Source organism: Microcebus murinus, chromosome 25 (genome assembly GCF_040939455.1).
Source record: "Microcebus murinus isolate Inina chromosome 25, M.murinus_Inina_mat1.0, whole genome shotgun sequence".
Lineage (NCBI taxonomy): Eukaryota > Metazoa > Chordata > Mammalia > Primates > Cheirogaleidae > Microcebus > Microcebus murinus.
The window spans coordinates 9695142-9717519 of record NC_134128.1 but is presented as its reverse complement, the minus strand read 5'-3'; positions in this window follow the sequence as shown (position 1 = coordinate 9717519).

Genomic DNA, 22378 nt, shown 5'->3' with positions numbered 1-22378 from the left:
CTTTCAATACTATGCTTTTTTATTACTCACCAAAACCTTACTCAACTTGGAAGTCCTTCCTTGCCTGGCCCAGTGGTCTCCATTCTCGGTACACACTAGAAACCCTCAGGTGACTCCCACATCCAGCGTGGGGAGAAATCGCTGGACATCTCCCCATGGGCCAGAATACTCAGCTGCATGACCAAGCAGGCCATATTCAGGCAGAAGATTACCCAGGCAAAGCCATTGCCCCAGACTTGGACCCCAGACTACTATATTAGAAAGAGACGTGCATTTGCTTGGATGAAGCTTCTACAGTAGGATTTCCAGATTCACCTAAGTTACGTTCGCCTCCACATCCATGAATGACAAGAGACGTGGTGGGGCAGGATCAGCAGAAGATTGTTTATAAGATGAACCAAGGAGTTTCCTGAGATTAGTAGGGAATCATCATATTGTGAGAGAGTTATAGTACCTATGTTTGGTGACAGAAGAGTGGCCTACCATTGGAAAGAAAGAACCAATCAAGCGTAGTGGAGGTTCTGCTATGCAAACTACCTGCTAGACCCACGTTCGTGGATTCATGGGCAAAAGTACTAAACTCAGGAATGTGATTTAAAGCATCAGGGGTATGGAGAGTTCAAGGCTGAACAGCCTTGGTATAAAGCACTCCTAGCAATGAACATGACAGCCTCACGGAGGGCACTGGGAGCTGCGGCACCTGCAGTCAACAGCAGCACCAGGAATGACAAAGCAAGTCCTGCGATGACAGACAATCATTATGCCCCAGGGCAGCCAAGAACAATCATGTTCAGAGAACTGAACGATACATTATCTTGGAACTAACTTTACTTGTCTGGAGGAATTGAAAGAGGGGCTATATAGCAGGTCAGGTGAAGAAGGAGCCAGAGAAAAACTTATTTGTGATTCTTCTTCTTGTCCTGATTTTATTCCCAGGAAAGTGTGGCCTGAGAAAAAAGGATATGGTTTTCTTCTTCACTGTAGTTGCATTAATAAAGAGACTTTTATATAGGAACACAGTGTCAATCACAATACACTCAAATCAGATTGGGAGCACTTGTGAGAATTCTGATGATCCAGGACACTTTCACTAGGGAGTTCCCACCATTATTATTTCAAAATCAATGTCATGAATGAGTGCCTATTTGCTAACACTCTCACCTTGCCAAGGAAGGAAAGATACGAATATATGATACGCCTTGAGAGTCCTTAAAACATGGTTCACATTATTACAGAAAAGACTGCACAGAAGAGAGGAGGTGTGGATGGAAAGGTAGGGGCACATCTGAAAGAAAAGACAGCTCAATGCTACAAAGATGAATAGACCAACCATGGAGTGTAACCAGTAAAAAAACAAAACAGCAATTTTGAAAATGTCTCCAAGACACAGGACATCCTTCCAACTTCCCTAACAAATAATTTGCCTTTCTAATAAGAAGGACCCCAGTTATTAATATGATTCTGGGAAAGTTGAATCTCAGAGGAAGTTTCTCAAGAACAATGAAAAGATGCTAAAACTCTTGAATTCCATCTGGCCTCCAGCCCTCACCAAAACACTAAGTTTTTGGTTCTGTAGCACCCCACTGAATCCAAAGCCTAAAAAAGCATGACGGGGCATGGAATAGCCCTCTCTCCTAAGTGGAAGAATTCCCTTTCCCCAGCACCAATGACTCTGACTTTTTCCACATCTTCCCCATTATAGGTTCCATCACCGTCTTTCACAGAAGCCCTGCTCAGGAGGCTGAATGTTGAACTGTTGGCTTAATACCTTCTGACTGAAACATGGGTGCGTGTTTCTCACTTCTGACTCACTGGGTTTGGATATAGCTCCCCTGTGAGGAAACACAACCCCACGTCTGATGGTTTTTACAGCTGCAAAGGGGCGTGGGACCCAGTAAGAGCCCATGGGATTATGGAGGAAGGAGCAGGGGATGTTCCTCAAAGCATGTTGAGATGTTCCCAGCTGCACGTGTGGCGTGGGTGGAAAGGGAAAATGTTGGACAGGAAAGCGTAGACACATTTGAAGCATTGCTCTGCAGAGGACGAGTAGAACCCTGGGGATTATGTCAGGGTCAAACCTCCACATCAACCAATCAGAGCATCAGTCTATGAGAAGAAATGCAGAGAAAGAATGTGTTGACAAATTAGCAATTATGTTCAGTGCTGCCTGCACTTAAAAATGAAATAAAATAAAAAGCTCTCACTGTATCATCTCTCTACCAGCCTAGAAGCCTTGCATCACATTGTAGCTTCCATGGTTGATACTATTAAAACAAAGGCAGATTTTTTTTTTAAATTGACTACAAATACCACTCCCATTAATGCCATCATAGTCTCCTCTGTTGAGATTCTCTCCCATACATTTCAGAGAAGAAAACAGTAGCCATTTCTAGGGATGTGATATTGGTCACTTAACAGTAAATGTGAAATGAGGAAAACTAGTAAATGTTCTCACCCAGAAGATTGTCATAAAATTGCTTCCTGCTCCACAGAGAACGTTTTTAGTTTGGTCTCAAAGTTTAAGCTACTCTAGACAACAAGAGAAGAAAAATTAAGAATACCTCTCCCATCACTGCATGGGTGTGTGTCATTAATGCCTTTGAGCAGGAGACCGAGATAAAGAAAGGAGAGATTTGCAATGCTGTTACATCAAAGACCTCTTTCTGGGGTAATAAATAACAGCAATGGATGCTTTTGCAGAATGCTAGATGGAGAAAAAACCACTTGGAAAGCAATTGATTAAAAACTCTGTGTTTATCACAAACTTCAATTTTTTTTTGTCATATGCACTGACTAAAGCTTCTGAATTTTTTTAAAAAAGCTTAAAAATGGTTTCTTTTTTTTAATCTCCACACATGTGTATCAGTCAATTTCACCATAGAGTGGCTTGAGTCTGGAACAGGACTCTCCAAAGAGAATCAGCAGAACATGAATCATTTAAGATGAAATAAGAGAATCCCCCCAGCCCCACTGAGCTGAGGATGCCATCAATTTCTATTGAGAATGGATCAAAAGTTCATATCAGAACACTTTTATATATTATATCTGGCTCACTGCATAATTGTGCTTCAGATAACTACAGAGTGAACTATTATTCTCATTTCAAAGTTTAATTCTGTTTCAAATAAATTTACTGGAAACCTTCTATGGGCCAGGAGATATGCTAGATAAGCCCTGTAGATACGGAAAGTATGAGTTCAATCATTCTCAAAATCCTTTTATCTTCTTACAGTTCCTAAATCCCCCTCCAAATATTACCATAAGAACAAGCCAGGTAGAGCTCAAAGGACCAGTCGCCATTCCAGTGCTCAGCATCCCGGCTTAGGAATTCTGCCTTAGACTGGGGCACTGCATATTGAAAACTTTTTCTCTAATTGGATGCTTCCATGAACAACTTTTCTGATTGTTTTTAGAAACAATTTGATAACCATATAATCCACTAAAATGGAATTTTAAACCTTCAAAGGAACTTTCGAAACCAGACACCTAAAGTACATTTCAGACCCTCTAAAATTTTAAAGAGGATATTTTTGAATTGTGCTCATTATAGAGCACACTCCTCTACTGAAAACAGAGCAACTGTGGTTGAACCAATGTTTAAGTGATCTAATGACCTGGAAATCTGGGGATTTCTACTAACTTGCTTTCATCTCTAGGCAGAACTATGAGCTTTCATTAAAATGAAAATCGAACTTAAATAGCTTGGACACTTTCAAGCTGTGAACATCAACCATATGTGCAAACCTGAGCAAGTTCTGTCTCTGTGGGATTTTGTGAGTGGGAGGAGGAAATGGATGATCGGATGAGGAGACAGATGTTCAAAAAGATCCTGGGATAGCAAGAAAACGTGCATCCATTTCAGCTTCTTTAGAGGCAAACAGAAAGGACAAACAAAAACCCAGAGGTAGGGCAAAGAAAAAAAATTACAGGCCTGTAGACAAAGCAACTTAAAGACACAAGATTCAATTAATAGACAACACGTAGGAGCAAAAACACAGAAAAAGGAAGCAAAATTATGCTGTTAGTACCTAGAAAATTTGCAAGCCTAACAATGGTGCTTCAAGTAAAAAAGGGTTTGAACTCAAGACAGTTTCTCAAATCCATACATTATAGCAGATGTAAAAACAAAAGGCTGAGACCCAATCCATATGAATCAGAAGTAACGTTTCCTCTGTCTTTGATCTCCAAAGAAATATGGGCAATACTTTTTTCTTGCTTTCAATGGCTCACAAATGCCTTTGTACTAATGGAAATTGATCTATGTAAAGAAGCTCAGGAAGGTTGCATGGAAATTCAAGAAAATGGAGAGAAAAGAAAAAAAAGAAAGTCTGGAAGACTCCTCTTTTTTCTATGTTACTCTGTAAGGGATCTTGTTTACTGAGTTTTCTCACTCTGGGCATCAGAATCACTATACAAGACTATTCACAATGGTTTCCACTGGACAGAAACCTAGCTGCTGTGACACTTGTAACATCGTTCAACAACTCACCCTGTACCAACTGGTTCAGACCATTGCACACCTGTCTTCTCGGGGTACATACATATAGCTCATCAAAACCAACAGCTTCTAACTTTTCTGAGTTACATGGTGGTAGATATTGACATATAGGAAGTGTTGCTTCTATCCATCTAAGCTGATCTCATACTCACATCAGGCAGTGATGAGGATTAGTTGAATATGTATTTTTACCAAACCATTGGGTTGCCTTCTTTACAAAAGACGTCTTGCTATAGGAGCTCCCTTCACTTGGCCTAACACCTCCCATTGCTTTAATTTAAGAATCTACTTCCAAAAATGTGTTTTGCCAAAATAAATGCTCTGCAGGCTCAGTTGGCACCTAAGAAATAAAGGCCTAAATTAATGAGGTTCTCCTGTTTCCCTGTTCCCCAAGAGGTTTCTCTGCTGCCTACGAATTTCTCATTTTCCTAATTAAGCTGTTATAGATTCTCCAATAAGCTAGAGATTCTCTGCTGCTTTTAATTGACCTAAGCATATTTCACATTAAAAACAAATATATAAAATGAAAACCTATGTTCTCACAAAACCCTGCACACAAATATTTATAGTGGCTTTATTCATAATTGTCAAAAACTAGAACTATTCCAAATGTCTTTTACCTGGGCAGTGGGTGTAGTGCAGACATACAAGGGAATACTACCAGCAAGAACCTTCTTATCACGACGGAATCCTGTGAAAACATGGATAAGCCCCAAGAGCATTGTTCTAAGTGACAGAAGCCAGACTCAAGCCAGGCTATAAACGACATGATTCAACTTATATGACATTCTGGAAAATGCAAAATCATACAGAACAGTCAGTGATTGCCAGAGGCTGGGGAAGAGGCTGACTGTAAAAGAACGTGAGAAGGTTAGGAGGTCCTGAAACTTCTGTACTTGATTGTGTTGATTATACAACTGGAAACCATTTGTGAAATGGTGACAATTTACTGTATCTGAATTATACCTTAAAATGAAAAAATTAATAAATCAACCCCACTTGAAATGAAAAAATGAGAAATAGAATATAAAAGAGCACATGAGAATTGAAGAGAAACATGATTCATTCCAAGTGTGAACTTAACCTGTGGTTGCCTGTGTCCAAGTCTACAGATTCAAGGTCATTGAATCAGATCAAGACATTATAAGAAAAATCAAGAAAAAATTAGGAAAACAAAGCAAGAATGTCCGCCTCCCTCAATCTTTGCTCCCCAAAGGAGGCTGTTTATAGTTTGTCATCGTAAGATAGGACTTGTATAAGGGCAAGTAGATCTAAACTTACAGGAGGGCAGTTGTAAATGGGAAGGTTTGGTTCTGTCTTCATTCATTCAGTCTGCTATAACAAAATACCTTAGAGCAGGTAATTTATAAACAATAGAAATGTATTGCTCACAGTTCTGGGGGCTGGGAAGTCCAAGATCAAAGTGCCAACAGATTTGGTGTCTGGTGAGGGCTCACTGTCTGCTTCAAAGATGAAAACTACTTCTTGCATCATCACATGGCAGAAGAGGCAAGTAAGTTCCCTTCAGCCTCTCTCCTATAAAGGCACTAATCTCATTCTAATCACCTCTTAAAAGCCCCATGTTTTAATATGACTGCATTGGGGATTAGGTTTCAATATATGAATTTGGGGGTTGAGGGGGTGGTGGGAGGAACACACATTCGGACCATGGCAGGTAGCATGAAAAAGGTTACAATCACCAGATGGGCTTCTAGACAGGCCTTCAAAATCTGCCTACTCACAGTTCAGGTCTATAATGGAACTCTTGGTTCTAGCCTGAGAATGTAAACAAGTGGCCAACAAGGTGTGCACAGGATCAACTCACTCTTCCCTTGTTGCAGGGCTAGTCCTAGGTTTACTTTAGAAATAGATAACTTGTGTCTTTGGCCTGCACCCTTCCCATAATTCTCTTCCCAATCTCCTAGCCCCTAGTCCTACGTGAGTGTTGCCTTCAAGATACCTCATTCCTTAACAGAGGGCAGGCTTCTCCATCAACTATGCCAGCTAGGTTTTAGGACAGAAATGTCTTTAATAAAATTTCTTCCCTTTAAAATATACAGAACAAAAAAAGAGTCTTTTGATTGTTCCATGGGTATTTATAATTAAAAACAATAGCATCACTGGGTCATAAGGAAAACTGGTCATTTATCTAGTTTAACACACCATCATGGTATATGCACCATGCTTTGCTAAATTCTGCTCTAACAAGCCCACTCTAAGCTCAGTACTCAACAAATACTTATTTCCCCCTGAGTGGCATAATACAATGGTTATAGCTTATAACAAAACAACAAACCACATGGCCAGCATTCATTTGGAAGCATCTCTACTTATTAGCTAAAGTTGCTGATTCTCTCTAAACACCAGTCATCCTATCTGAAAAATTAAAGGTATGAAAGTACTGACCTTATTTGTGATGAAGATTAAATAAGATTAAATAAAACAAATTATTTTTTTAAATAAATAAACTGAAACCTAAGGTAAAGTTCCTTGCCCTGTATATTACTATATATTACCACTTGAAATAAAAAGTAAACTATTACCAATAAATTAAAATTAATGTATTAATCTTAAGGTAAAATTGGAGAAAGTGAAAATCAACCCTGTTGAAGGTCACACTGGGATGTTCCTAATAGAACAATATTTCTATCAGAACCTCTATGCAAAGCCACAGAGCAGCTGCAAAGGGACCCACAATTCTTTCTTTTAAATGATCAGCACTTTCTTACAATTAATATTCCTAGCTCCCTCTTAGTCCTCCCATCCTCTGAGCAAAGTTCACTGAGACACCTGTTTGCTGAATGGCAGTCAAGAGCCGAGCTTACCTCCATCCACTCCTGTCTTTGTTTCCTAGGGCAGCTGTGGCAAAGTACCAAAACTAGATGGCTTAAAACAACAAAACTTTATTGTCTCACTGGTCTGGGGGTTGGAAGTCTGAAATCAAAGTGTCAGTAGGGCCATGCTTTCTGTGATGGCATTAGACAGGAATCCTTCCTTATCCCTTCCAGCCCCTGGTGTTTGCGGACAGTCCTTGGCACTCCTTAGCTTGAAGATGCTTCACTCCAATCACATGGCCATCTTCTCCTGTGTGTCTTCATGTTGTCTTCCTGTTAGGTAGATAGTTAGGCTCTCCAGCTCTTCTGGGGACAAAGGTGCCCTATTTTTGGTGCTGTTTCAAGCAATTGCTCCACCTGGGAAGAAGGATAAGGGTAGGCACCCCATTTTGGTGTTGCCCTTAATCCTATCCTGAGCAACTGCTACACCTGGGGAAGGAGGGAATGCTTTATCAATCTAGGAATTCCCCAGCCCAGGCATAATAAGATATAGAAAGTGACCTAGACTAACCTAAGGGTAATTAATATGCCATTGGCTTGAATCTGCATTGCAGTTCACCCTCCAGGTGGGCTTTCTTAGAGGAAGCTCTTATATGCACATAGAATTTTTGAGGACACCTGTTGATCATTTGATAACATCCTACACCTCCCAAGAGCCTTCCTCCAGAATGGGCTGATAAAAGGAAACAATCTCAGAGGTCAGAGAGTAGTGAGTGGGTAAGTGAGTGAGTGAGCTGGTCTGTCTCTCTCCACTCTTGGAGACAGACCCATTCTATTCTACAATAAACAGCTACTCTTATAAAACTGCTCCCTGCCTGAGGTTACTCTGTTGTAGTGGCCTTGCCGGTGATGTTTCCAAGAAAGAAGTCAGAGGACTGGGATAATAGTCTGGACTTGGAACTTTGGTGTGTCTGGTCATTTCTCAGCCAAGTGCACACCAAGAACGAGGGCAGACTCCCACCTTGACATCTTTGTTGCCGAAACCCAGGATTCTGACATTCCCTCTGTGTGTATCCAACTCTGTGTCCAGATTTCCCCTTTTGTATTGGAATAGGGTCCACTCTAATGACCTAATTTAGCTTGATTACCTCTGTAAAGACCCTATTTCCAAGTAAGGTCACATTCAGAAATACCAGGGGTGAGGACTTCAACATACCTTTTTTAGGGGAGGGCAGTGGCACAGTTCAACCCACAACAAGCCCTTCTTAAAATCATTCAGCACAAGCCCAGGCACTATAGTAGGTAACTCCCAACTGGCTCTGTTCCACAGTTACTCTGTGTACCTCCCATGCAGCAGCAAGTTGCATAATCTTAACATTGACTTCAGATGTGTTCCTGGTGGTCGTTGACAGCTGGCTCTTCAAAAGTCCTAACATCATTTTAGATTGCCTTACACACCATCACAGTATATGTGCCATGCTTTGCAAAACTCTGGTCTAACAAGCCCACTCTAAGCTCAGTACTCAACAAATACTTATTTCCCCCTCAGTGGCATAATACAATGGTTATAGCTTATAACAAAACGACAAACCACATGGCCAGCCTTCATTTGGAAGCACCTCTACATATTAGCTATAAGTGGCTGATTCTCTCTAAACGCCAGTCATCCTATCTGAAAAATTAAAGGTATGAAACTACTGACCTTATTTGTGATGAAGATTAAATAAGTAATACATACAAAACAACCAATCAGCACAGCCTGGACACATGCAAATGTTGGCAAATGTTGGCAAAAATGATGGTTACAGTGATGTCAGTTACTTGATTAAAATTGTTGGGAGACTATTGGAAATAGTAATTTCTGTAGCTTTTCGGGATCCATAAAATTTCAGAATAATAGTGCTGGACCGGTCCTTAGAGATCCTGGTCCAACCCCATCATCTGTTGGAGAAAGAAGCTGACAATCTGTTGGAGCTGGCGTCTTGCCAAAGGTCACATGAGACCACTTTGACACTTCTGTGGTTCTCACATGGTCACCAGCATCCAAAACTGAAGACCTTTACTGAACTCTTAGACACAACCTTATACAAGCTCTCTTTCCTGAAAACAAACCATAGGCAAATGAATTGTTTTCCTATCTGTTTCTAGTTTTCTATCAATTCCCTTCAAACGCCAGTGTCAAATCCTCTGTAGGAGGACTTAATCGTACGGCTGGTAGAAACAGAAAATGTGGTGACAATCCCGCTTCTATTAGGCATAATGAAGTTGTTTTGAGAAGTTAATTATATTGAAATACCACTTATTTTTATCCCCCCACCTGGCCAAGTAAATGAATGAAATTACATTTTATAATTAACTTTATAGATCCTAGAACACAGAGTTTTTCTAGTTCTTTTTAAATTGAAGCACAATCTGAAAGGACATGGCAGAAATGAATATCCTTTAAAGAAAAGGAAATTGAAAACTATAAAATATGTCTCTCTTTGTATTTTATCAACTCCCTGTACTGAAAAAATTTTTTTATATAGCTTAATGTAATTCCTAGTGTTTTCCTTTTTTGCCCTAGCCTCAGTAAGTCAGAATTGACTGCACTACAAAAGTTTAGCAGTGAACGCTTGGGTTTCTGGCATTAATTTCTAGTACCTTCCTTTTCTTCTCCCTTCTCCCTCCTTTCTCATCACCTTCTTCTCCATGATCTTTAATCTTGCATTCTTTCATTAATTCTCATATTTGCTGAGACTCTATTTAAGGACTAGATATTGGAAAAATGAAAATGGAAGGCTGCTAGGGGCTGAATCGTGTCCCTTCCAAATTCATACGTTGAAGTCCTAACCTCCAGTGCCTCAGAATATGACTGTACTTGGAGATTGGATCTTCGAAGAAATAATTAAGTTAAAATGGGGTCATTATGAGTGGTGTCCTTATAAGAAAAGGCGATTAAGACATAGCCATGTACACACAGGCACATGGGTGATGACCACGTGAAGACACAGCAAAAAAGTGGCCACCTGCAAGCCAAGGGAGAGGCTTCAGAAGAAACCAAACCTGCCAGCACCTTGATCTTGGACTTCCAGCCTCCAGAACTGTAAGAAAATAAAGGCCTGTGTTTAAGCCACCTAGTCTGTGCTATTTTGTCACAGCAGCCCTAATAGCTTAATGTGAAGTCACAATTCCTATATCAAGGGGCTCATGATTTAGAGAGAAGGGCAGTCGGTCAGGAAACAGAAAATTACACTCTGGCAATCGCTCTGGCATATGATAGAAAGAACTGCTGCCTGGACTGAGGGTGGGGGACATCAGGGAAGGCTTCCTGGAGAAGGAGAAGCAACCGGGCATTCCAGAACAGAGGGAGAGCATGTTCCTTTGTCACGTCTCAAACAAAGACAGAGTTAAAACCACAGGGTATTTGAGAGAGTGCAAGAAGTCTGCTGTAGTGGAGGTGTAAGTATTAATAGACGGTGGGAGAGAAAGCAAGAGAACAGGTTGGAGAAGTAGGAAAGAAGAAGGAGCCATGTCAGAAGAGGCCTTGTTTCTGTGGTGGGGCTTTTGGCCTTGCACTAGAGGGCAAAGGACACCCACAGAAGAATTACATAACAGAGGGAGACAGAGCCAAGGTCACTACAGAGAAAGGACAGAGAGTGGGTGGAGTGTGTCAAGTCCTAGGACAAAATGCTGCTCAGGGGCCATTAAACCAATCTAGGGGAGGGACGAGGAAGGTCTGAATTAAGGCACCGTCAGTGGACAAGATTCACTGACAGCTGGAAGTTGTCAGTGAGGAAGAAGGAAATGCCTGTGATCCTCCCCCAGTGGATGGCTGGGAAACTGGACACCCTTGACTGAGAATGGGAATAGTTTGGGAGGTGAGGGATGAGTTCAGTTGTACCCAAGCAAGCTGAGGTGGACACAGGCCAAGGAAGCTGATGGCTGGAGAAACAGACGTCAAGCTCGGCATGAACCTGGAAAGCATCACGCTAGGTGAAAGATGCCAGACCCCAAAGGCCACCACACGTATTGCAGGATTCCATCCATTGGAAACGTCCAGAACAGGCAAATTTCTGCACAAGCAGAAAGTATATTAGTGATTGCGGGTGGCGGCTAGGGCATGACTGCTAGTGGGTACAGGGTTTCCTTCTGGGGTGAGACATGTTCTAAAATTACACAGTGGTGATGGTTACGCAACCGTGTAAAATATACCAAAAACCACTGAATTATACACTTTAAAAGTATACAATTTATGTTTGTGAAGTTATATGGAATTTATGATATGCAAATTATATCTCAATAAAAAAGAATTTTGAACACCAAAAAAAAAAATCGGTCATAACATATAAGTGACAGCTGATGTTATGGGTTTGGATGAGTTTCTCCAGGAAAGGAAGAGAAGAAAAATAGTCATCAATTATGATTTTATTTCATAAACACCTTAAGTGCTCTTTGAAAGTAGCCAAGATATAAACAAATAAATTGGCATGATTTTTTCCTTGCCATTTGGAGAACTTGAACTCTTTCAAAATATCTAGTAACCCTCCTCATAATTTATTATGACAGCCTTGGATGAGATGAGAGTGACAGCAGACCACAAAACCACGGCTTGGCCAGCAAGCTTTGACCCAGTCCTTGACAGGATGCTCTGGTAAGCTCATGGCAAATGGGAATCTAGTCTGTACTCTAATTTCAATGTAATGGTTTATTCATTTAACTATCAGGTAGTATCCCCACTGGGGTCTTGCAGCACCTCAAAACAGTGATTATTGAGTATTCTTCATTTGTTTAGAATTAGAGTCCAGCTGAAGGTTGGCTATGTTAGGGAAAATGGTGCATGCTGGCTCATTACGTGGGCATGTGCACCATGTAGATGGATCTCTTAACCTCTTTAAGGCTGTAAGTCTAAGTATATCCATAAATGCATTATACCTTAGGGCAGTGGAGTTTTCCCACTTTCCACTCCAGGACATTTGGACATGTCTGGAGACATTTTTGATTCTCAAGAATGGAGGATGCAAGGGGAGGCACATTTCCATCTAGCGGTTGAGGCCAGGGATGCTACTAGAATCCCATAATGCACAGGACAGCCTCCCCTCCCACAACAAAGAATCATCCAGCCCAATATGTCCATAGTGCTGAGGTTGACAACCTCTGCCTTAAAGTAGCATTGACACATAGTAGCCATAATATTAACGGGAAACCAACCATGTTTCAGAATCATGAGTCCATCTGGTGTAATGATTGGCTGTAATGAGATCAGATTGAACTTACACAAACTCTTACCAAACTTCTGCATTAAATAGCCATGACGTTCATTCTATATAGCCCACACCATGTTACATAGCACCTGCAGAGCATGATTTGGTGTTTTCCCATTTTGTTCTTGCTCTTATGTTATCTCCATCCCATCCCCATCGCAGACTACAAAACAACGGAGAAGGAACACAAACAAGCGAGCATCACCTTCATCCCAGATTTAGGAGCAGATCCTAAACCTGGGCAGACCAGTTTGCACAGAGCAAACAGGAAAAACGTTGATTTTATTTTATTTTTCCTCTATTCATTTAAATCAGGAAATGAAGAAGCTGCTAAAACGAGTCTGTGGCTGGCCAAAGTTTAGCACATCTGTAAAAGTGTCACCTCATTATGTGGGTTTAATATGAACATGAAATCAGCTTAATTAATCTTGGCCATCAGAGCTATAAAAATTCTTCCCAATAGGATTCCCCATAAACCCTGGGGCCTATGTGAGGGTAACTTCACCAGTTAACTACCTTCCTCCTGAGCTGGGACCCTGTGACCTTCTAGTCACATCCTCCTTCTCAATAAACCAGAGAAGAACGAGTGTTCAGACCATGAATGAGGCTAAGTGGGCAGATGACAGAAGTGCACTCTGTTTCATGTTGTGCAAAGATAATCCATCACTCAGAGTTTCAGCTCCCTCGGAATGGAGCAGTCTGTCTGTTTTCCAGCCCTAGGGCCCAAGAGGATTTGAAAATATTTCTCCTCCAATTTTCTGTCAACTGAGATAAGCCAGGGGGTGTGAATGTTGACAGTTTGCAGACTGAAGACAAAGCCTTTTTCCACCAGCGAGTCACATCTCTGAGCTTCCCTTCCTCCCTTGAAGCCACTTGGCTAGAGCCCGCCAGCCTTCAGGACGGAGTGCCAGGACTACCTGGGGTTCAGATTTTTTCCAAAGAAGGAAGAATGGGTAGCTATATGGGTTTCAAGCCCTAATTTTCAATCAGTCTGTAGTTTTGATTTATCACTGCCCACAGGACTACCAGCTACTCAACATATTGTTTTATGAACATGAAAATGAATACTAGAACAAACAATAAATGATTCCACTCATAACTGGCCAAAGAAACTGGAAGTCAACCACTTACATGAAGGGGAAAAAATATTTATTGCTAAATAAGTTTAAAGGTAAATTTAAAACCCCCATGCCAGTCTATTAAGATGAAACAAATGAACATGCATTCTTTACATGAGAAAAATATTCTAAGAGGCTAACTGCTTCATTCATTAATTGAAAATAATCCTAGAAAATCTGCTACTACCAAAATGTTTTGGTAAACTCTGTAGCGAACACAAAGATGAAGCAACATAGGCCCTGCCCTTGAGGAGAATATAGTCCCATTTGGAAATACAAGTATCAATAAGTAGTTATAAGAAAAGGTGATAAGAGAAATAAAATCTTTCAACTACCCTCACTGCTTGCAGAATGAAGCTCCCACTCGATAGCTCATCACACAAAACCCTTTATGATTTGGCTCCTGCCTCCACTGCTGTTCTCAGTGCCTGACACCTCTCAACAAGTTCCATTTGCTTCTGCAGAAAGGAATTATTAATACTACCCCTGTGTTTGCACACAGCTTCTCCCTTAATCTAGAATATTCTTCCCATCTTCCTTTTCATCTGATCAACTCGTTTGCCTTCAAAGTTCCTCCCAAGCATCTCTCTTGTAGAAAACCTTCCATGGACACTCTCCTGGGCTAACCCTGCAGCTGCCCACAGGAGAGCCCTCCTTCGTCATTGCACTCATGATACCCTCCAGTAAACACTATTTCATTCCTCTTTCCAACCAAGTCCTTGAGTGCCTAACATAAACTCTGAGCAGTGAATGCACTTACAGAATGAGAAGATTGAGGTCAAAAAACATATTCCGCCCAGAGGGAAGGAATGAGGGTAAAAGGACAGAAGATAGATGTGAGTACAGAGGAGATCCTGCCTTACAAACCTTTCCTAGGTGCAATGAGCCGTGCAAGTTGTTTCATTAATATCCCATTTAATCCTCATAGCAGCAAATAGTAAATATTATGTCCAGTGGAATATCGGGAGAGTTGGGGGAAAAGGTAAGTCGGGACCCCACTCTGAAAAGATGTTCTTATGAGGAACATTACCAACCCCCAGGGAGACCTTGGAAATATCAACTTGGCAGAGTGACAAGGAATCCACGTACCCTGCAATGTGCGGGCCAATCTCTCGCAATGAAGGATTGTCTAGTTGAAACATAATTATGGACCAACTGAACCTCCTCAGAAGTCTTAAAAATCAGGCTAAGGAATTGGAACATTATTTGGTAGCTAATGGGGAGCGACACAGGGTTTTATAGCAGACACAAGACAAGTGGAGAACAAGGCTCTCACCTCTTACACCACTCTGCAAACCTCTGGTTCTGCCAGGGGTAGCCCAAGTAGAAACAGGCCATGAAAATGGAATTATTCACTAGTGCTTCTCAAATGTAGCTGGAGATCAAAGCACCCTGGCCAAGAACACCTTTGGAAATTTGCACCCTGATGTTTGCCCTGCCTCAGGGTGCTGTGTGAACAAATTGAAGCCCCATGAGAATATTTCTTGAGCCCCTCAAGCTTTTCAGAAAGATGAAGCTTGATTTCAAAAGGAAAAAGTAAAATGTTTGAGTCGAGATCGAAATTGAAAGGCATTTTTATTGCTTTTGGAGGAGACTTCAAACGAGCATTCCAACAATGATGTGTTCCAAAAGAACACACCATCAAATGGATGTCAGCAGTCGAATCAGGTTCCAGAGGGGCTGCAACAATAATGGTTTAATTTTACCATAGGTCCCGGGGGGGAGGGGGGGAGGGGGGAGGGCTGCCAGGAGATGTAGTCGTTAGCCTTCAAGTGCAAAACACAATAATGTCCCAAGGCCCTTATGCAAGACAAGCAGTGCCTAAGTGGTGTTTCTGAAGTAATTATAGACCAAATTTTGTTTGGAGGTATAGTTCCGAATGCCTCAGGTCTGAACAGTTAACAGTGGAAACTTCAAAAGTAATGGCTGTGTTCTTCTAACTTATGACTCAGAAAATGGGGCTGAACATGAGAATCGGGAGAATAATCTTGTAATTTGATCATTTTGGTGGACAAATTTATACCTCTGAGTGGCCCTGATGGCCCATTCTCAATGACGCCGGGAGGTAATATAAACCTCACACATCTGCACACGAAAGATATAAAATATCCCACCTGGGGGAAAGTCAATGGCAGGCACTACATTCCAGGATTTTGTACTGCAGACTAGATTTTTCATTTGACATTTGCCCAAATGAGGAGATTCTGTTTTCAACTCTTTTCCTTGGTTCTTTGCATCACCTGCTGCTACATATTTATTTATCTGGCTTTGGAAGGTAGTTCTGAAATAAAAATTGTAAATGTCCTCCTATCCCCACCTGAATCCCAGTAACAACAGCTGGCTCAGCCAGCTGCGAAATATCATGTGCTAATGACTTGAGTTCAGGTGACCTGGGAGAGGATTATAGGTGTGAATTGCTATAGTTCAGAAATCAGATTTCCTTTTTATGCCTCTACCTCTATTTGCAGGTGGCTAACAGAAGTGAATTCTTGGGCTTCTCAACAAGGTGCTGTAAGGACATTTCTTCATTCTGAAGTCCAGAATCAGAGAGTGACAAAAAGAAAGCAGAAGGAAGGCTAGTTTTGATGGGATTATTTAGTTACATGAAGATTAAGGTTGCCAGAAAAACATAGTTACATTTGCATTGCAGATATACAAAGAAGGTTTTAGTATAAAGCATGCCCCATGTAATATGTGTTCAAGTATTGCATGGAGCATACTTATACTTAAAAACTATTTGTTGTATAGTCTGGGGTATAAATTTGGATGACTGGTATCTTTGTTTGCTAAATCTGGTGACCCTAATTAAAATATAAATTGATGAACAGACATATCCATTCAATTCCCAAATTCCAATGTGTCAAAAGGGAGCAGCAATGCTATTATTGACCACAACAAAAGCATAAGATTTTTGCATTTTTATTTAACTTTGAGGCAAATTGGGGTATATGTATTTCAACATGGGTGTCCTAATCCATGTTCTAGGAATTCACATTACTGAAAACTGTCATGGGGCCCCTGAAAGAACTGAATGTCGTTTCCTCTGCACTTTCCTCCTTCCTCCATCCAATTATCCCGGCAACAAGTACACAAACTCATTCTCAGACTAATAGAAGGCAGAAACCTAAGCAGGAAGATGCCTGTTCTCCCAGCCTTTCCAGCATTTACACCTAAATTAAGTGTTTTTAAGTTTTAAATTGGAATTTTTTCTTACTGCAATCTAAACTCAAAGTCTGGTAAAAGTGACAAAGTAGCTTGGGTACAGTTTCACATCAGCCAGGAGACAGTGCAACAATTACCCTTATGAATTTGGAAGAAAAAAAGAATCAAAGATACGCTATAGGTGCATTGAAATTTCAATATCTTGTGCAAACGAAGTATTGGCTTTGCTCTGCAGTGCTGTGCCAGGTAGCTGTGTGCTTCTAAAAAGAGCAGAGGGAAAAATTCCATCACCTACCAGAAACCCAGTGTGTCTTCTATCTTACTATGTGCTTGTTGGTTCATGAAGAGAATCACAAGACAGCATGCATAAAAACCAGCAAGCACAGTTTTTAAACCTTTCCTGAAAAATCCTGAAGGTGGACACAAAGATTGAGATGACACTGTTTTCATGAAAGAAAGGGCAGTGACACCAGGAAAAACTGTATTGTCACAAATTTTGCCTCTTGAGCTGGGGAAGCCAGAGCACGTGCCGTGCAGGGGCAACGTGAATTGCCCAGATTTCTATGGTGCTGCTCAATGTGCACCCTCACCAATCAAACATGGTGAGATCAACGATGCAGGGTAAACAATGTACACCAACCATATGTATATGTCCTCAAGATGTCATAGCAACAAGCTACAGCTGTGGCTTTTGAGGGATTTTCCCCAATGACAGCCTGGGCATTTCAAAGCAGAGTTATCTGATGTACAAAACTGGATTCTAAGAGCTTTGTGAAGTGGGAGACTGTGCTAGAGAAATCACACTTCTGCAAAGAGAGGAAGACCAGAAATGAGCATATAGAATAAATCCTATTACCTAATGGGACTAATGTACCAAAAAGATGTAGCCACAAAAACGAGACCCCATAACCTTGATTGTCACCTTATTTGGTAGGGACATAGCTGGGAAAACACTATGATCTCAAAAAACATAAAAACAGAGTATGTTTTTTATGAGATTCTAATCACTCAAATATATGCCTTAGTTCAATCCAACTCAATTTCAAAAAGAAATTTAAAAGGCCTAGATGAGTTAGTTATTGTAGCAATGACCACAGATTCCTATCTAAGCTGCAGCACAAAACATAAGGGATTCTCTCCTTCCTTTTTTTCACTCCCTTTCTCTGGAAAAATAAAAATGGTGCCATTTGGAGACTTTAGACATAAATTTAAAATGAATTGAAAAATAATCCAGTCAGAAAGAGTCAACCTATGAATTATATTGAGAAGAGTTTGCTAATCTTAGCTTTCAACTGGGAAAATAAGGATAAAACAAGATTAAACCTCAGGATTTATCAGCAGGAGAGTTTTGCTGATTTTCGACAATCTCCTAGCATAGAGGGCAAAATGGGAAGTCTAAGATCAAGAAATTGAAAACTGTTGACTCTCGTCATTTAAAGCCAAAACTTTAAGGAGAATCCAGAAATATATAAGAAATTACAAATGTCAGTGTATTGGGACTGTGATAAAGCTTTGAGCTCCTAAGTATCCTAATACAGTATGTAAAATATCTAGGCTCCTTTGTATGGAAACAGTAAGAGTTAGTGCTTAAAGGTAAGAGTTTATCTGGAAGAACCATTAATTATCTATACCCACTGGTACTTCAGTACCCAATGAACAAGCAGTGAAATAAGGTTTGGGAGGGCCCCATAGAAGACAAGCAGGGCGCTGGACCAGATTGTCCTGCGGAAAGGCATGGGAAAAAGCTTACAGGTGACAGAAGGAGCCCAGAGGTTCCATGAAAGACATTCAACGAGAAATGGAAAGGCCTGAAATAAGTCACTCTCTGCTGCACGGATGCCAGACTCATCAGAGACCTGGGGCATGCGTCCCCAAGCTCAGCTCGTGTATGAACGTCTAACGTATACGATCTCCACCTGCGACTCTCCGGAAAGAAAACAGGGAGCTTCCACAGGCAATGAAAGCTAAGTGGCAGCAACCAAAGGATGGAGTGGGTATTAAAATGCAACTGTGATTTGGGGGAGAACAGCTACAGTTCGGCCTGGCTGTACCATTTGTGAGCAATATGAGGACTTTGTAAGTTTCCCGCATTACTTTTCTTCTCCCAGTATGTTGCTGTACTGAGATATAGAGACTCATCCAGCCATCCTTATTTACCGCTTCAATAAATATTCATGAAGCACTTTACTGTAATCCTTTTAGGCTCCCACACAGTGGGGGGTGGTACAATTAAGCCATCCCTCAAGTCCCCTTCCCTGGAATATGCTGTAATGTACATCTGTGTATGCCCGGTACGTTTCATAGTTGAATTGCTTATCCACAATGTTTATAGCTTGGCTCTAAAAGGAAATGCTGCCTCCCACTTGCGATCAAGATTTAGTATTGAGTGATAAAAGAAGCCCAGGCTTCATGCGGAAAGCGTATCAATAAGCCACTGCCTCCAAGGACCTACAACCGTTCATTTTTCCCTTTCTATTTCTGTTGTCTATAATGGAGAACTGCCTAATTGACTTTTCTCCTGGTAGCTACAAAAATGAACTTTTAATCAAATACAGGTCTATATAGTCACTGAACATAAATTTTCCAAGCCATGGAATGGTCTTGGACTTGCATCGATAAAGGGTAAAATATCCGAAAGAACTTGATATCATAAGGAATTTTGCTTCCATCAACAAGATTTTCATCAGCAAGGCATGTGGGAACTGACAAGTATTCTAAATCTACAAATCAGCTGCTTGTTTATCTATTTTTTTTCCCTGCTGTCTGAATCGTTCTTTCCAGCACTCAATACTTTTTCTGACATCTAGTTTTTCATTCACACTCGTATGGTTTTGTTTAGTTGGCTTGTTGCAGGGGATAGAGGGCCATTTTCTCTCTCCTTTTTCCCCCTCTTGCTTTTCGGCATTGCTTTCTGGGACTACATTGACTCTTTCCCGAGTTTATTGATTTTGGGGTGTGTATTCATGATTACCTATTGTGTCTGGCACCTACTTTTTTATAGTACATAAACAGGGTTTTCTCTCCATTGCAGTCTACATTTTGTTCCTACTTCAACTAACAACACGTCTGCTTCAGCACTAAGGAGCATGAAATAAACGTAAGCGATTTCCACTCTGGAATCAGGTGACTTTAAATGGGGACACTTTACATTCCTTTTCTACTTCATGTCTATGCTTCAGTAATGAAGCCTCCAGGTAGTTCAGCAAAGAAGTGTTAATTGCTGTTGTTATTTAACTTAATTCTTACCTTGTGAAGAGTCCCCTTCAAAAAAGCAAAACATAAATAAATAAAACTAAAATTCTCACTTTCTAGCAGAGAGATGAGCAAAATCAGAAATGGTGGCTTCTCCTGTTTCTTCCTTCCAGTTCTTTTCTTGTATATTTCCAGTTTCCATCCTATCATTCTGCCTGTGCCATCTTCACTTCCATCCCCTCAGTCTGTCTCTAGGGGGCCACTTGGAAAGGTCCAGATAAATGAATTCACATTTCTGCAACCTAAGATTAAGGTGTTTTTTCTCTCTGAGGATTTCTTGTTTAAAAAAAATATTTCTTAATCTAAAAGAGTGAATCTCTCATGGAAGAAGTTTCAGGTATTCCTGACCAGTAGAAGGACAGATATTTGGGGGTAGAGAGAAGCTTCCTGGTGTCTTTCAAATCATGCCAGATTTAATACTTCTTTGATTTGTATTTTGCCTCCTTTAAAAAATGGATTTAAGATATCTTATAAAAATATACAATTTAACAAAAAAAATCAACAGATGATATATTTAGGGGTGAGGGAACATATAATGACAGAAAGTAAAATAAGTCAGGGATAATGTCAGCACACAAAACACACGAGAAAGAACAAACTGCATGACTACTGTAGCTAGCCCTCAAATTTACCTCTGAGCATCCCAGAAACAAAAGCAAGGAGGAAAATACATATAATCAGTTACAGATTCACAGTGTTCATAAAGTTGAGAACACTTGCTCAGAGGAAACTACATTCAGGAGTAAACAGCTAGCCTCTGTGTGGGGTTAGTGTGTAGAGAATTCATAAGAATACAACTTTTAAATCCACACAAGGAGTTGTAGGAGAATATCCTCAGCAGTTACTCACAAAAGAAACAACCCCAATGTCCACTAAAGGAATAAATGAATTGTGGGATATACATCTAATAGAATACTACTCAGCAATAAAATGGAATGAAATACTGATAAAAACCACAGCGTGAGTGAACTCAGAAATCATTACGCTGAGTAAAAGACAAGCACAAAAGCTCACATACTGCATGGTTCCATTGGTATGAAATTCTTGAGAATGCAAACTAATCTGTAGTGATGGAAAACAGATGAGTGGCTTCCTAGGGATGGGTTGGAGGGAGAAATGGACTGCCAAGGGCCACGAAGACACTTTTGAGGCAGACAGAAATGTTCTGTATCCAGATTGTAGCAATGATTTCATGCAGGTATACATCTGTCCAGACTCATTAAATTGTACACTTTAATTGTTTTATTAAAAACAACTTCTAGCAATTGTATTTGCAATAGCCCCAAACTAGAAACAACCCAAATTTCCATCAGCAGGTGAATGAATAAACAAGTTGCAACATACCCATATAATGGGATACTCAACAGTAAGAAGGAATGATACACACAGCACCATGGATGACTCTCAAAATGATTATGCAGAGTAAAATTCTAAGGAATGGAAACCAGTCCATAGGGACAGAAAGTGCATCAATGGTTACCTGGGAGGGAATAGGGGTGGGAGGGGTTAAATGGAGAGATTCTGAAGGGGTGTAACTTTTGGGGATTATGAGTACGTTTGTTACCTTGATTATGATGAAGGGTTCATGGGTATAGGCATAGGCCAAAACTTACCAAATCATACACTTGAAACATATGCCATTTATTGTATGTTAACTATATCTCGATAAAGCTGTTTATAGATAAATTCATCTTCTATGCATAATTCTATCCCTGCAAGTATCTTGTTATAAGACAGTTATCTTCTTTGTGCTTGTCTCCACCATGACCACAAGCTCTAGCAGGGGACCAGGCATGTCAGCTCAGGTGTGCCCCTAACAGCGCATGGCCTGGCTCCCTACCTACCTGCTGAATTGTATCAGGATATCTGATAGTCAGGATGACCATTTCCGGTGTCTATTTGTCAGGCACTATTCTAAGAACTTTGCATGGATTAACTCTTTAATCCTCACAATAGTTCTCTAAGTTGAGTCCTGTTCTTGGCCCCATTTTACAGGTGAAGAAACCCAGGCACCTGGCTCCAGAGCCCTAGGTCTCTTTGATATGAACTTGACCTTGCCCTTTTTGTTAAATGATATTCAAAATAAATTAGAATCTTCAGGGATCTAAAGCCAAAGACCTTAGAGTCTGAGGTGTGAGGGATGCCAGAGTCTAGAGAAGGAGACACAGAGTATTTTCCCAAAATACTTATCTTACACTAATGTTTTCTAGTTAGAAATGTTCGAGAATTTAAAAACTTACTTAGTTGTTATTGGGAGACATCTAAGGACATAATCAGTAGGCAATAGTGAAAACAATACAGTCTTTTCCAAGTCAGAGGACCTGAGTTCGA